The sequence below is a fragment of the Phyllobates terribilis genome, unplaced genomic scaffold (assembly GCF_046119375.1).
Source record: "Phyllobates terribilis strain yellow unplaced genomic scaffold, ASM4611937v1 Scaffold_1__5_contigs__length_1240528914, whole genome shotgun sequence".
NCBI lineage: Eukaryota > Metazoa > Chordata > Amphibia > Anura > Dendrobatidae > Phyllobates > Phyllobates terribilis.
In genome coordinates, this window is record NW_027362761.1 from 702359912 (window position 1) to 702375452 (window position 15541).

A 15541-nucleotide genomic window follows, 5' to 3' on the forward strand; every position below is an offset into this window, starting at 1 on the left:
TATGTGTGGCCTCCTCAATCCCACAATCCCTGGTATGTGTGGCCTCCTCAATCCTCAAATCCCTGGTATGTGTGGCCCCCTCAATCCCACCAATCCCTGGTAACCGTGGCCGCCTCAATCCCTGGTAAGCGTGGCCTCCTCAATCCCACCAATCCCTGGTAAGCGTGGCCTCCTCAATCCCACCAATCCCTGGTAAGCGTGGCCTCCTCAATCCCACGTAAGCGTGGCCTCCTCAATTCCACCAATCCCTGGTAAGCGTGGCCTCCTCAATCCCACCAATCCCTGGTAAGCGTGGCCTCCTCAATCCCACCAATCCCTGGTAAGCGTGGCCTCCTCAATCCGCCAATCACACAAAACAATAAACACATACTCACCTTCCTTCCTCACCTCTGCTCCAGTGCTGAGTCCTGTCTGCAGCAGCTCATGTCGGCATCTGAGCTGCACGTGCTCTCAGAAGCCAAGGTGAGCTGCTGCTGCTGGCACATTCACTCCTCTCCATGCCGGGACTATGGACGTGAAGAAGTGTGAATATGCTTTCTCTTTAGCAGCGGGCACTGACAGGAGCCGCGGCTCAGCGCTCCTCCGTGCCCGCTGCTGAAGAGAATGAATATTCCCTCTTCTCCACGCCCATGGGAGTGGAGAATAGGGAATATTCATGTCCCTTTAGCAGTGGGCACACGTAGTGGCTGCGGCAGGGGCTACTGCGTGTGCCCAGCTCCTCCAATGCCGCAACCCGCTCCTCTGCCGCCGCAAACTCCTACTCGCCTATCCTCCTCGTTCCCACGCTGCTTGGGGCCCTCCCCGCTCACGAGCCCCATAGCAGTGGCGTGGTCTGCCGCCATTGGCGGTACACCACTGGTTGTGTGACACAACCACTATAGTAGCATAGTTGTCGGCCGCTGCAACATCCACAGATTGGCTTACAATATAGGGAGAGCCAGAACAAGTGGACTTCAAGTGTGCTGCTGATTCAAGAAAGGATCCGAAGACCAATTAATTGAAGGTGGTTTATTGTCAATGCGCTTCAGAGTCAAATCTGACTCCTTCCTCCGGACGCATTTCACATGAGGTTGTTTTGAGGAAAGAGTCAGATTTATCTCTGAAACGCATTGACAATAAACCACCTTCAATTAATTTGTCTTCGGATCAGTCTTGAATCAGCAGCACCCTTGAAGTCCACTGGTTCTGGCTCTCCCTATATTGTAAACCAATCATCTCCAGTGCAGCTTGCTTAATCCTCCGTCAGGGGCAATATGTTTTATAGCGAGTTTAGGGGCATTGCGCCTGTCAGGCACAGGCTAGAAAATTGGCTATATTTTCCTTTTTTTTTTAAAATTCAATGCTCTAAAAGTGATCAGTTACCTTAATAGGAATGTAATAAATGGCTTCTCAGGTTTCACACAGCCTTTAAAGTTAGGAAGGTACTGGGAGGTGGGTGTTTCCCAGACAAACCACTGAAAATAGAGAAATGAAACTAAGTAAGCTGCGCCTGTCAGATCAGTTGCCCCTGATGGAGGGTTAAGGTCCTGTCACAATGGGCACGGTCTGCTCTCCACCCGGCAGTGCGGCTTTTTCAAACATGCACAAAACACGACAAACCACATTTAGAGGTGAGAAAAAGATTACTGTCTGGCTGTAAGCCAGTGACCCCATTGGCAGCCATCGCTTAGGGTTCCTGTCAGATTGCAGTAGACTGCCAATGTAAAGGTTGCCAGAAAGCACTGCATTAATGTGAACAGAGCCTAAACTCAATGGCTCCCACAGGGCACGGCTCAATCCCTTTTCACAGCGTGAACAATGGCGTAGGGGCACCTGAGAGCTGGATATTCCTGACTGCTTTCTGCCTGCTCGTTCTCACATTGCCTTGGCAGGAGGACAGCTACTGGCTTACCTGTACTTCCTCCATGACGGTGTTTGGAGAAGCACAATAGAATCTGCACCTAGACCAGGCACAATACTGCTATAGCTCATCGGCAAATGGACACCCAGAACCTTAGTCTAGCACTTTCCTTCCTGCTTTAACCTAAATGACTACGACATGAAGTCCCAGCACTGAGGCTGGTGAAGCGCCATTCTCCCGGCCCCCTCATGCTCTCAGGAGCGCGCTCGTAGCGCGGCAGGACGAGCCGCCATTCCTGACTGAGCGCTCTTTCTCTTAACCAATGAGTTGGGGCGGCGGTGGCGGGGCCCAGACTAAGTAGTGAGCATGCGCGGGCCGTCTCCGCCATGTTGCTCTCCTCTCGTTTTCCTCTTTTTTTCACTGTGTGACGACGGAAGCTGTTGCTTTTTCCGCGCTGGGAACCTGCTGGACCGGACACAGATCGTACTACTCATTCCTCTGTTCAGAGCGGAAAGCTCCCAAGGGTAAGAGCTATTGAATGGGAGAAAGAAAGCATTGTAGACATTCGGAAAATGTGGCAAACGGTGTAGCCGTAAAAAGCTCCATGGCGGCCTTCCTCCATCGCTTTGAGGCTGCAGTGCGGCCTAGCCCTGTATTGAGCCGAGTACTGCTGTGGAGCAGGCCCATCCTCTGGCGGGTGATCCCTGGCTGCAAAGCTTGGGCGGGAAAGCGCAGGGAGCTGCCTCATGGCTCCGGCTGTGCGGGCTCCGGCATGTGCGGGCTCCGGCATGTGCGGGCTCCGGCATGTGCGGGCTCCGGCATGTGCGGGCATGGTGGGGGGTCCTTGCCGAGCGGACTTCCCATGTATCTTTCGTAGTCCCAGCACAGATTCTGCCTTTCCTGTTGCCTGAGGCGGAAAATGAAATGGCTTCATCTCTGCAGTGCAGCACAAGCCTGCTGTGAATATTATGGCGGCATAAGGCAGTGTGCCCACTATGTTTTTTTTTTTTAAGCGTTTCCGCAGCGGCTGTAGAAACACACAAAAAACGCTCGGTAGAAGGTCTGCCATGTTCCCCAATGATAATCCACATGTGCTGTGCACATGCTGCGGAAATTTCCGCTGCGGATTATCATTGCGGAAAAATCCACAGCGCAACCAATTATTCTGTGTAATCGCAGCGTTTTCGCCGCCATTGACTTGCATTGAATCGCTTAATATCCGCATGACTACATGTGCACATGCGGATATTAAGCGATTCAATGTGCGAATTGTACCCGGGTCTGGAGAAGAGGAGTCTCTCCTCCAGACTCTGGTACCATAGTACCTGTAAAAAAAAAAAAAAAATATTATACTTACCTTCTGATGGCCCCTGGTGTCTTTATCCGATGCGTCCAGTGTCCCCGGCAGCTCGCGATGGTCTAAAAGGACCTGTCACAACGTCATTTAGTCATGTGACGGGTCATGCAACCGCTGACGACGGCGCTCGCGTGACCCATCACATAACTAAGTGACGACATGCCAGGTCCTTTTACACCACCGCGAGACACCAGGGAGACCGGACTCATCGGATAAAGACACCAGGGGCCATCAGAAGGTAAATATAATATTTATTTTTTACCATTCTTTACGGTCACACTATATAAATCCATGCCAGTTGCATGGATTTATATAGTGTGACCAAGTTGTCAAGCACTTTCCAAGTGATGCTAAAATTGCTTGGAAAGCGCTTGTCAACCCGCATGCGGAAATGCATGTGAAAAACGCTTCACATCCGCATGTCCCTGGCAGGAAAAACGCATGTACAATCCGCATGTGTTTTTTTCTGCCAGGGAGATGCAGAAACGCTCAGGAAAAGTTCCGAGAATTTCTGCATCGTGGGCACTTAGGCTGCGTGCCCACTATGCGTTTTTCAAGCGTTTTTGCCGTGGAATTTCCGCAGCGAAAACGCTTGGTAATACGTGCCCCATGGTCCCCAATGATAATCCGCATGTGCTGTGCACATGCTACGGAAATTTCCTCTGCTTATTATCATTGCAGAAAAATACGCAGCATGTCCATTAATTTTGCGGACACGCAGCGTAATTGCCGCCATTGACTTGCATTGAAACGCATAATATCCGTATGAACACATTTGCAGACACGGATATTATGCGATTCTGTGTGCGGATGGTACCCATGTTTTGAGAAGAGGAGACTCTCCTCCAGACCCGGGCACCATAGTACCTGTTAAAAAAAATAATTTAAAATAAAGATTATACTTACCTCCCAATGGCCCCCTGTGTTTTCTCTGCTGCGTCTGGTCTGTTGTATGGGTCGCGGTGGTGTGAAAGGAGCTGCCATGACGTCATTTAGTCATGTGACAGGTCACGCGACCGCTGATGTCGCCAGTTGCGTGACCTGTCACATGACTCGATGACGTCACTGCAGGTCCTTTCACACCACCGCGAGACATACAACAGACCGGAGAAGCGGAGAAAATGTACAGCATTTCTGCATCGTGGGCACTTAGCCTCAGCCTAACTCCAGTGACACCGAGCTGGCTTAGTGTGGGGTCTTTTTTGTGTCTAGTAATGAGAAAAAAAATTTTTTTTTTGCAAAATAAAATTCCAAGGCCCTTAACACTCTTTTTATTTTCATCCACATAGCGGTGTGAAGGCTCGCTTGTTTTTTTTCTTGGTATGCTAATGTTTTTGTTGATATCAATCAGCAGCTCACTTTTTTTTTATTTTTTTTTTTATTTATTTATTTTTTTTATTTTCTGGTGACAAAGCATCCTCCCTTCCCCCACCCCTGCAGTTCTGGCCTTTCGATTCTTTATGGCATTTGCTGTATGGCGTGGCTGAAATTTAGACAAATTTGCCTCTCATCTGTGAGAACCATAATGTAGAAAGAGAGACCCTGATTTCAACAAAGCGTCACTTAGATTACTGGGTGCAGCCATTGTCACGGAGTTCTTAGCTGTAACATGCAGCAGAGCTGAGAAAGCTGCCCTGCCCCCTCTATGTACATTGTCTATAGACAGTGAGGTGCTTATCACAGGAGGGGGTGGAGTCGCAGCACTTGCCTGGTAGTTAGAGCAATGATAATGTCCTAGTGAGATTAACTTCATTGTAAGTAAACAGCACACAGCCTAAGTGCCACATTGCTGAATTCATTGTTTAAATTACATAGCAAAAACCTGCTGACAGATTATTTTTACATTTGCTGTCCCTCTGTGTGATTGCAGACTGTTGAATCATAAGTGTGCTATTCCCCTGTATCCCCAGTACGAGTGGGTGGTCACGTGACATCAGGTATGCGATGTGCAGTCTGGCAGTCACGTGATGACTATTCTTACCTTGCTTCTCTCAAAAGAAAAACATTAAGAGAAGTGCAGAAGTCTAGTTGGTATGTTACCGCAGGTATGCAAATCACATACTTTTCATCACGTGAACACCCACTTGCATGAGGGTTACAGTGGAATTCTGACTATTTGTGCATCATACACAAACAATTTGGCAGTCTGGAGTTGTCGTCAACTTTTCATTTCAGCCCAGAAATTCTCTTTTAACCCCTTTCCGACATGTGCCGTACATGTACAGCGCATGTCGTGTCTCTCCCTTCTGTGCAGGCTCCGGAGATCAGCCTGCACCTTTCCGGAGACATGACAGCTGATCTGATCAGCTGTTAATGTACACCAATAACAGCCACGGGTGGGAACGTGATCGACCCGCGGCTTTTTGTCATGTTAAATCACATCTTATCATGTCACTCTCTGAAAGCGATATTTAACATGGTTCCGCCCATTGGTACCCAGGTCACATGACCACAGGTCTCTGATGGGTTGGCACGGCAACCCTGGGTCTGCAGGAGACCCCTGCGGTTGTCATTGCCAGGATGCTATGAGCGCCGCTCAGCAGTCGGCGCTCAGAGCAAGTGAGCAATTCTGCTACACACAGGTGAACTGATCATCTATTTAAACATGTAAAAACAAAAGTTTAAATCCCCCCCCCCCCCCTTCAAAATAAAACAAAAAATCAACTTTACAAATTTTAGTATCGCTGCGTTCGGAATCGTCCGATCTACCAATATATAAAAAGAATTAATCCCATCGGTAAACGGCGTAACAAAAAAAAAGTCAAAATACCAGGATTTTTTTTTGGTGGCCGCAACATTGCAATAAAATGCAGTAACAGGAGATCAAAACATCAGATCTACCCCAAAATGGGATCAGTAAAAAACGTCAGCTCGGTGCACAAAAAATAAGCCCTCACCCGGCCCCAGATCCTGAAAAACGTAGACGCTACTGGTCTCGGAAAATGGCGACTTTTGACAAACTTTGGAATTTTTTTCACCACTTAAATAAACAAGAACCTATACATGTTTGGTATCTACAAACTTGTAATGACCTGGACAATCATAATGGCAGGTCAGCTTTAGTATTTAGTGAACATGGTAAAAAAAAACAAAAACTGGAATTGAACATTTTTTGCAATTTCACCGTACTTGGATTCACCCCCCCCCTTTTACAGTACACAATATGGTACAACTAATGGTGTCATTCAAAAGTACAACTCGTCCCACAAAAAGTAAGGCCTTACACGGCCATATTGATAGGAAAAATAAAAAAGTTCTGGCTCTAGGAAGAAGGGGAGCAAAAAGCGAAAGCGCAAAAGTGGAAAATGGCCTGGGGGTGAAGGGGCTAAAGGGAACCTGTCATGTGAAGAAAAAAAAAAAACTTTTAACCTTCAGATATGCGGTCAATCTGCAGGTTTAATAATGTTCTGAATTTGTCTAGCGTCCTCACTTACTTCCTCCCGGCAGTGTGGCTTTAACATTTTTTCCTCCAGACAGCATTTGGCATGCAGTCACTGGTTCAGTCACTACTCTGACTTGGCTGCCAGCTCTAAGGCTGATCCTGTCAGTCAGTGTCGGAGGGTACGGTTACAGCTGCCGCTCTCTACACACAGAGCAGGGATTGAATTTGCGCCGGCTAAACACCTCTGACTGAACCCTGAACCCTACCGGGAGGAAAAATTGTGATTTTTCTCCCGGCAGCGAAGCTCTAACTGCGGGTGCCAGTTAGGTTTAAAATGCTATTAACCTGCAGATTAACCTTACATCTGAAGGTTAATAGCATTTTTTTTCCCCATGACGGATTCCCTTTGATGTAAAAAGTCATGTCCCTGCCTCTGATGCGGGCTCAAACCCGGAGCCCACATCTTTTCCCACACATGTCGACTGATTTAATCAGTCATCACGTGCCTTTAAAAAGTCAGATGTGGTGACAGATTCCCGTCTAAACTACTTATATGGGCATACAGGTTATAGAATGCTGAGAAGTGTGATATCTGTATGCTTCATATCAGATGCCTTGTTGTGGAGAAATCCTCTTTTATCACTTAGGCTATGTGCCCACGATGCAGAAATGCTCAGGATTTTTTCCTGAGCGTTTCTGCATCTCCCTGGCAGAAAAAAATGCATGCGGATTGTACATGCAGATTGTACATGCATTTTTCTTGCCAGGGACATGCGGATGTGAAGCGTTCTTCACATGCATTTCCGCATGCGGGTGTCAAGCGCTTTCCAAGCGATTTTAGCATCACTTGGAAAGTGCTTGACAACTTGGTCACACTATATAAATCCATGCAAATCCATGCAAAAGGATGTAGTGTGACCTTAAAGAATGGTTAAAAATAAAAAAATAATGTATACTTACCTTCCGATGGCCCCCGCAGTCTTGCTTTGCTCCATCCAGGCTGCCGGCAGATCGCGGTACACTGTACTAGGACCTGCCGTCACATGACTGTGACGTCAGCGCAGGTCCTACAGTCCACCGCGAGTTGCCGGCAAGCACAGAGAAGGAGTCGGAAGGTTAGTATAATATATATATATTTTTTTTCTATGGTACCCAGGTCTGGATGAGAGTCTTCTCTCCTCCAGACCTGGGTACCATCCGCACATTGAAACGTTTGGATTCTGCTTGTGCACATGTAGTGATGCGGAATCCAAACGTTCCAATGCAAGTCAATGGCGGCGATTACTCTGCGTGTCTGCAAAATTAATTGACATGCTGCGGAAAAATCCGCAGCACGGGTATTGACATTGATTGACATTGCGGCTTGTCATTGGGGACCATGGGGGGCGGATTACCAAGCGTTTATGCTGCGGAAATTCCGCAGCATAAATGCTTGGAAAACGCATAGTGGGCACACTGCCTCTGGCTATGTGCCCGCGATGCAGATTTGAAGCAGAAGTTTCCTGAGCATTTCTGCATCTCCTTGGCAGAAAAAACGCATGCGGATTTTACATGCGTTTTTTCATGCGTTTTGTTTTCAAGCGGTTTTCCAAGCGATTTTGAGCATCACTTGGAAAAGGGCTTGACAAGTTGGTCACACAATATAAATCAATGCAACTGGCATGGGTTTATATTGAAACCAACTTATCAGGAGATTTCTGCTTCAAATCGTGCATCTAGTGTAAATAAAAAGAAAAAAAAAAAAACTTATACTCACCTCTCCGGCGGCCCCTGGTCTCCTCCCGGCGGCGATCCTCTCTCCTCGGCGTCTGTCCTGCGATGACGTCATTTTAGTCAGTTGATGATCACGCGACCGCTGACGTCAGTGATCAGCTGATGGTCGGGTGACCATCAGCTGACTAAATGACGTCACCGCAGGTCCTGCCAGTACATCGCGGGCCGCCGAGGAGAGAGGATCGCCGCCAGGAGGAGACCGGGTGCCGCCGGAGAGGTGTGTATGAATAATTTTTTTTACTTTAGAATTCTTTTTTAACTTGCAGGTACGATGGTACCTGGGTCGGATGAGAGTCTCCTCTTCTCCCAACCCGGGTACCATCCGTGCATTGAACCGCATAATATCCGCATGTATACATGCGGATGTTATGCGTTTCAATGCAAGTCAATGGGCGTGATTTCGCCGTGAAATCGCGCCCAAATTGGTTGTGCTGCGGATTTTTCAGCAATGATAATCCGCTGCCGAAATTTCCGCAGCATGTGCACAGCACATGCGGATTATCATTGGGAAACATGGCAGACATCTTAACCAGCGATTTTAATGCGTTTCCACTGCGGAAATGCATTAAATCTGCATCGATTGTGAGGAAGATGCTCCCTGGAAGATAACTCTGCCACCAGAGCTTATTTTACTTGAAGGGAGAGTTGCCAGTCTGAGTCAAGTAACTAACACCGAACAGGGAAAATTAACTTTGTCTTCTTTCAAACACGTTTTTTTGCTTCTCTCTGAGCGCTGCTGTATTGCAACAGTATTACAACCCTGTCTGCCTATGAGATGGAAGTTGAGAGGAACTTGCAGATGTGTCAGGTGTAATCACTACGCAGTGATAGCAGGGGAGCAGAGAGCGGCCATTACAGATCACACTGGTAACTCCCCTTTCATGTTAATAGTTTAAATAGGTCAGATGTGGTGACAGATTCCCTTTAACCCCTCTGTCTTGGGCCACCTGCCTCCAGGTCATTGTGAGCTCGTAGATACCAAACATGTATAGGTTCTTTTTATTTAAGTGATGAAAATCATCCAAAGTTTGTTAAAAGTCGCCATTTTCTGAGACCCATATCGTCTATAATTTTCGGGATCTGGGGCCAGGTGAGGGCTTATTCACAGAGCTGACATTTTTAATAGCATTTTGGGATAGATACAATGTTTTGATCGGCCATTCATTTTATTGTAATATTGCGGCGACCAAAAAAAGGTAATTCTGGCGTTGTTTTTTTTTTCTTTCTTGTTACGTTGTGTACCGATCTGATTAATTATTTTTATATATTGTTTGGGCGTTTCTGAACTTGACGATACCAAATGTGTATTTTTGATTTTTTTTTTTTAATTGTTTTATTTTTAATGGGGCAATAAAGGGGTGATTTGTACTTATATTTTCTTAATACTTTTTTTTAAAACTTTTTACTGTCTTCAATAGTCTTCATGGGAGACCAGAAGCTGTGATCATCTGATCACTTGTGCTGCACATAGCAGGGCTTCAACCCTGCTGTGTTCAGCAGAAATGTTCGTCTTCTCATGGGGTGGCGCTCAAAGCAGTTCGGCAATGAAAACCACAGGTGTTTCCTGCAGACCCCGGGTTATCATGCCAACCCATCAGTTCCCCACGATCATGTGACGGGCGGGTTTTATAACGCTCTTCCGGCGCTGCCATGTTAAATGCCCCTGTCAGAGATTGACAGTGGCAATTAACATGTTAACAGCAATGGGTGGATTGCGATTCCACCTGCGGCTGTTAGGGGGCTGTCAATTGCCAAAAAAGATGTAGGGCTCAGCGCCGGAGCCCGCCTCAAAGGGGGAGATGCAACATATAACGTATATATACGTAATATGTCATGAAGGGGTTAAAGATAAACTCGGCAGGGCTTAGCACTATAAAGTAAAGGTATGACCATGTTACACTGATTAAATCGATACCTTTGAAGGAATCTGATCAGTGGTTCTTATTTTAAGTCTTCTTCGGATGATGTCTTTTGTACATCGAGGCTAGAAGGGTCTTCTGCTACGGCCTCTTCGCGTGCCTCACGTGTTTGTACAGGTCACTGATTCTTCAGTGACTTGCCTCCATTTTGAAATTTCTGCTTATTACCCCGTGCCTGTCATTAAGATCCTTTTGTGAAAGCCAGTCAGGAGATAGTGATTTTTGTCTATAATAGCAGTCGCAATCAAAGGATAGCAGCTTCGAGTCCACTAAGGGGGACTATTAAATACTAGTAATGATCGAGCATGCTCGGGCGAGCACCTATTATCTTCAGCGTGCTCGGGCTTTAAGTTTTCGTACTCGCTCCGTGAACATGATTTGCGAATGTTTGACAGCTTTAATACATGTGAGGAATGTTGGAAAAACAGGCATTCCTCACATGTATTAAAGTTGTCAAAGAGTCGCAAATCATGAGCACGGAGCGACGAAAACTTAAAGCCCGAGCACGCTGAAGATAATAGGTGCTCGCAAATCTCAAGCAACGAGCATGCTTGCTCATCACTATTAAATACTATAAAAAGTGAGGAAAAAAAATAAGTTTTTAAAAATATGAAATAAAAAGCACAAGTTTCTCTCCCACTATTTGCCCCATTAAAAATAAAATCATAATAAAAAAAAAATAAACATCTTTGGTATCCCTGCATTCATAAAAGTTTGATATATCAAAATATATAATAAAGTACAAATGGCTTAAGGAGAAGAAAAATCAAAACGCCAGAGATGTTTTTTTGTCCACCGCAACATTGCAACAAAATGCAGTAAGAGGCGATCAAAGCATCTGATCTACTCTAAAATAGAATCAGTAAAAACATCAGCTCAGGGCACAAAAAATAAGCCCTCACCCAGCCCCAGATCCTGAAAAACAAAAACGTTACAGGTCACGGAAAATGGCGACACAAGCAAGATTTTTTTTCCACCACTTAAATAGGAAAAAAAACTATACATATTTGTTATCAGTGTAATCCTACTGACCTGGAGGATTATAATGCCAGGTCAGTTTTACCGTGTAGTGAACATAGTAAATAAATAAATTGTGGCATTTCACTTTTTTGCCATTTCAATGCACTTGGAATCTATTTTTTTTTTCTCCCGCTTTCCAATGCATCACATAATAAAATTAATGATATCATTCTAACGTACAAGTCGCCCACAAAAAAATAAGCCCTCATACTGCTATGTGGAAGGAAAAATAAAAAATTTGTAAGGCTCTTTAAAGGGGTTAAAGGGCTTTTCTACTAGTGGACAGCCCTAGCTTAATTTCTGGGCTCCAATTTAAAGGGAACCTGTCATGTCCTATCTACTATGTAAACTGCCCCCATAGCATTGTTAGTGATGCAATGTGCATCACTATCACTTTTTTTCATTAAAATTGGTGGTAGTATCATGAGTCTATATAATTTTATACACTTATATCCTACCTGCTTGTTTTAGTTATAGGGGTGTGATCCTCATATTCAGTCATGGGTGGCGCCACATTGTCAGGGCTGGCGTCGCCCATTCATTTGAATTTTACTCCTGGCTAGCTGTGATGTAAGTTGGGTGCTTGCGCGGTTTTACATGGCCAGCCACGGCTCCCTGTGCAGTGAGGCTGTGTAGTTCCCAGCTTCACTGCGCATGCGCTGTAACGAGCGGCTCCCCGCTTGTGCGCCGTGAGGCTGTGCAGTTCCCAGCTTCACTGCGCATGCGCTGTAACGAGCTTCTCTCCGCGTGTGCGCCGTGAGGCTGTGCAGCTCCCAGCTTCACTGCGCATGCTCTGTAACGAGCGTCCGCAGTGAGGCCGTGTAGTTTCCAGCTTTACTGTGCATGCGCTCTGACGAGCGGCTCCCCGCACGTGCGCATTGAAGTTCCTAGCTTCACTGTGTGTGGCCGGAGCCGCTCGTCACAGCGCATGCGCATTAAAGCTAGTAGCTACACAGCCTCACTGCGCAGGGAGCCTCGGCTGGCCATGTAAAACTGCGCAAGTGCCCCACTTAAATCAGCGCTAGCCAGGAGCAAAATTCAAATCAATCATCCTTAGCCACCTTCTCCCAATCCTATACGGGGGCCTTGGGGTCAAAAAAGAGGAAATACGCCCTGGAGGATAGCTCAGACTTGGATGCGGAAATATCGGCCAAGGGAATACCTTGGATTCAACACCCTTTCTCTTTGGTAACCACAAATGCCAGCAAAAAAGGTTGGGGAGCAGTTACATCAGGGGCGGTCTTGTAGGGAGTCTGGCCAAGAAGGATGGACGACCAGTCTTCAAACTTCAGGGAACTAAGAGCTGTAGAGAGAGCCCTCAGAGCAGCAAGATCTATACTTCAAGGAACTCATGTCGGAATTTTATTCATACAATACGACCACAGTGGCCCACCTACGTCATCAGGGCAGCACAAAGCACTGGAGCCTGCGAGAAGTCTCGGCAAGAATTTTTTGTTGGCCAGAACGTCCCGTAAAGGGATCCGAAAATATCCAGGCAGACTTCCTGAGCAGAACCAAATAAATCCGGGGAAATGGAGCCTCAATACAAGTGTTCGAGTTAATAACCGAAAAATGGGTTCATCCATTGTGAGTCGACAGAACAGAAAAGTGGATCTTTACTTCTCCATAGATCCAAACGAGACTCAAGGGTAGATGCATTGTCTCACCTGTGGAATTTCAGGTTGGCCTATGCATTTCCTCCAATTACCTTGCTACCAAGGATATTGCAAAAGATCAGAAGGGAGAGTCAGGACCATTCTGATCACTGCACTATGGCAAAGAGGAGCTGGTTTGAGGCTTTGAACTTTCTGAACTCAGAGGAGCCTCTCATCCTGCCAACAGACCACGACCTGCTACATCAGAGTCCAATTTTTCATCCGTCTCCCCCAGGGCTGTGGAGTCGGAGTTAGTTTTGGTTAGAGTCGGTAGAAATGTACCGACTCCAGCTTTAAAAAAAAAATGTATTAATATTTCATAATTGAACTTTCATATGAATTTTATAAATGTTACTCAAATATATATGTTCTATCAAACTATGAACAACAGTGATAAGCAGTTCTGCTGGAGATAGAGACATTTCTTACTTCTTGTGTGTTACTGTTCTCCACTGCCCTTATCTAATCTTATACTTGGTTAACCTCATGCTGCCCCAACCCCCCTACTTACAATGTATGAAACTGAAAGTGAAAATGTGTTGCAAATTCTTAGTAGTAAAGCTTCTCCTCTAGACTAGATGTTTACTAGGTGTGCGTCTTCCAAGCATCTCACAGCTGCTACTCAGAAGAGGAAGACTGTAAGAAGTATTATCCTTTCAACAAACTTTGCATCAGTTAACTGTGAGTGCATGAGGAATTACAGTATTACTGACCACTATATCAGTTGTACGACCTGGCAATAATTTTGTACAATTGTTTATAGGAAAAACAATTGTCATTTGGATTGTGAATGCAGAATTAAAAACCTGAGAATGTCAAAGAAGCGTCACATTAAATCAGCTGTATTTGAACATTTCACCATCACTCAAGATAGAAAACATTATGTCTATCAGTGTATGACAAATGATCCAGACGAAAACAAATGCTGTGAAGCCAAGATCAGTGCATATTCAGGCAAAGATAAAAATGCTCCTACCAGAGCTTCTAATCTAAAGAGACATTTACAGCGCTTTCATCCAGAAGTACTGAAAGCAGTGGATGAGAAAGACTGCATCCAAACCAATGAACCAGTGCCCAGCTCTTCCAGCCAAACAAAGGAGCAGAGAACTTTGCAGCCATCAGTTGCAAGATATTTTGTCAGTGACAGTTACTGTGACAATGACAGTAGATGCTTTTAAAAAAAACAGATCATAGAGCTTGTTGTAAAGGATAGTGTGCCTATTTCATTATTTTCACGACCAGCTTTTATGTGTCTGAATGGGGAAATGGCCCGCAAGCTTGGTGTTTCTCTGGAGAGAGAGAGTATTAGAAAATTAGTAATCGAAGAAGCTTTTAAACAAAAGGAAGAACTTAAAAAAAACTCAAGGGACGCTTTGTTTCTTAAAATGGATGCCTGCACACGTCACAGAGTGAACTATTTTGCCATCAATGTCCGATTTGTTTGTGACAAAAATGAAATAGTTACCAAGACATTGGCAGTAAAAGACACCAAAGCTCATCACACCAGTGAGTTTCTCCAGGTCTTGGTGGAAAAGATTCTGCAAGACTATGATCTTAAAAAAGAGCAACTGACAATGCTTCAAATATGATAAGTACGATTAAGCTAATGAATGAGAGTAATGATGGTGACCAGCAGCTAGAAGAACATTCTGGGTCCACAGACACAGAAATGTTTGAAATAGAGGAACACAGTTTTATAACTGAGGAGCAAACTGAAGTTGCTTCAGATGAACAGCAACATGATAGTTTAGATGATCTTGTTGAAACTGTGTCAATACGTTCGTTCTTTCATTCATCACATGCGCTGTGTTGTGCATATGCTACAGCTGGCTATAAGAGACGGTCTGCAAGAAGGACCTGCTGCTGCACTGATTGGCAAGGTGAGAAAATTGGCTACTGTTGCCAGAACTCCTAAAGTTGACTCAATTTTGAAGAGACTTGCTGGAAAAGGGGCAATTATTGATCAAGCCATACGATGGGGCAGTACTTACTTAATGATTCAGCGCTTGGTTGAACTGAAAACCTTTCTTGTAGACATGGCTAACCCTCAACTGACGCTAAATGAAAGTCAGTGGAATCAGGTGACTGAGCTGGAAAAATTGCTAGAGCACCCATTTACAGTGACTAAAAAATTACAAGCAGAGGACTTAACTCCAGGTATTTTCTTAGAGTGGAAGAACCTGATGTTTCGCCTGTCCCAAAGAGGAGGGTTAATTGCAAGTGGCATTGCTACATCAATGAAACGGAGAGAGGAGCTACTATTGCAAAATAACATTCGTTTGGCAGCTGTTTATGTAGACCCAATGCATCGGATTCTTCTAGATGACCAACAGCTAACTAAAGGAAAAGAAGCTCTGTTTGAAATAACAGTAAGGATGAAAGGGTTGTAGAACAGTCAGGAGGAACAAGAAGAATTTGGTCGTCCTGCCACATCTTCACCCTCATCATCAACTGATGAAGAATTTAATTTCGAAAAATATTTGGATCACATGGACCGTGCAAAGCGTTCCCGCATAGAAGAGTCATCCCCATCAAAGAACACAGCCAGTACATTTCAGCAGAATTTTTCATGTGCACTAAAAGAAATTGAGAAAT

General features: G+C 45.3%; 1 protein-coding gene across 1 annotated transcript in view; it reads left to right on the plus strand.

Moving 5' to 3' along the window:
• The first annotated feature begins 2182 nt into the window (after positions 1-2182).
• The window catches only part of ELAVL1 (ELAV like RNA binding protein 1), a 176703-nt gene continuing 163344 nt past the window's right edge, over positions 2183-15541 (plus strand). Inside the window, exon 1 of the mRNA XM_073685731.1 lies at positions 2183-2364. The gene's annotated coding sequence lies outside the window, so the exon portion shown is untranslated. The remainder of the gene's footprint in view (positions 2365-15541) is intronic.